Source organism: Ostrea edulis, chromosome 4 (genome assembly GCF_947568905.1).
Source record: "Ostrea edulis chromosome 4, xbOstEdul1.1, whole genome shotgun sequence".
Taxonomy (NCBI): domain Eukaryota; kingdom Metazoa; phylum Mollusca; class Bivalvia; order Ostreida; family Ostreidae; genus Ostrea; species Ostrea edulis.
Genome location: NC_079167.1, coordinates 81,955,044 through 81,955,430, shown reverse-complemented (window position 1 = coordinate 81,955,430; position 387 = coordinate 81,955,044).

The following is a 387-nucleotide window of genomic DNA, read 5'->3' as shown; positions in this document are numbered from 1 at the left end:
TGGATTATTTTACTGAGTGTTTCATTCACCCTGAAATTTAACCCTAAGTGTTATAAAAAATTATTGGACAATCCATCACATTTCTCATATGCCAGCTAGCATTTCAGATCTGTAGGTCAGAGGAATTTCTCAGAATGACACGAGTTTTATTGTCGACAGTTTAGAAAAACTGTCAATTCATAAATATGTATTAAAAAATTATGGATATTAGGGAAATCGTACAACAATAGACATGTAGTAGAGAAAATCCCATAGGAGTTATTGCCCTTGTCAGCATTATTTTAAACATTTGATAATCTATGGAAAATATCAACTTTTTCACTATCAATAGTTTACCAATTTTTTTTTATTTTGTCCAGTGAATAAAATTCCTCTAATAGATAGATT